Source organism: Branchiostoma belcheri, unplaced genomic scaffold, assembly GCF_001625305.1.
Source record: "Branchiostoma belcheri isolate BF01 breed outbred unplaced genomic scaffold, Haploidv18h27 scaffold194, whole genome shotgun sequence".
NCBI classification, from domain to species: Eukaryota; Metazoa; Chordata; class Leptocardii; order Amphioxiformes; family Branchiostomatidae; genus Branchiostoma; species Branchiostoma belcheri.
In genome coordinates, this window is record NW_017803424.1 from 265,733 (window position 1) to 266,709 (window position 977).

At 42.0% G+C, this 977-nt stretch overlaps 1 protein-coding gene across 1 annotated transcript in view; it reads left to right on the forward strand.

The window, feature by feature from the left end:
• LOC109468182 overlaps positions 1-977 on the forward strand; it is a 34,248-nt gene that overhangs the window by 28,774 nt on the left and 4,497 nt on the right. The window lies entirely within an intron of this gene.

Here is a 977-nt window from a genome sequence, read left to right on the forward strand (position 1 = left end):
GCAAAATTGGCATTTTAAAGAGCTACAGCCGATATATAGAATGCCCCCTCCCCCCGTCCCTGCAGTGGTTCAACCCAATCAGTGAGTATGTATTTAAATACCGATAACAGGGCAAATAATACCAGAGGTCACACATTTCGGGCAAATTTCAAACATTTCCATTCTTCTGTGATCTGTGTAGATTGTGCTGTGAGAAACGTCTGTGTTCTGTGTAAAATGTCGAAGCTGGTGTGTTACGCCGAAGGGCGGTTATACCGGCTATACAGATACAGATAAGCCTCCTTTTCAGGCGTTAACGGATCGGTTAGTGTGTTGAAGAGGACGCGCTGATTTTCTTATCAAAGTTAGATCACAAGGTCATTTGGCATGAAAAGCTTTTCTTCTGTCAGGGAACTATCTAAAATTACTGTAATTAACTGGTCACATGTCCTCAGAGTTGCCCAGCAAGTTTAACCATCCATTATACCATATATGGTCAACTTTCTGACTACTGTACGACATAAGATGACATGTCCTCAGGGTAGTTTTACATTCTCATTGAATTATGTATGGAATATTATAAGAAATGTACTACATAGGTGTGCGTTGCCATATTTCGAGTGTGACCATATTTGGGCATGTTGAAAGGAGCAGGTGTCTCTGATTAGAGACGTGGTTGCTGAATGGCTGTTTACTTGATGACTTTATCTGCTATAAGAACATAGTTTGTTCGAGTTTTCTGTTGCCATTTGAATGACCTAAACATTCGCCAGTTGCACATTCCCAGGATCCTTTGCGCACAGGGTAGGTCACGTGGGCGTGACGACACGCACAGGGTGGGGAAAATTTTGCGGCAGTGCGATTTTACGACAGTTTACGACAGTTTCGGTTAGAGCGCGAAACACGAATTGGTAAACAAGATGGCCTGTTATCGCAGCAAGTCGGTAAGTGCACTACTCATAGAAAATAACGTATACTATTTGATTACATCTTAAAAA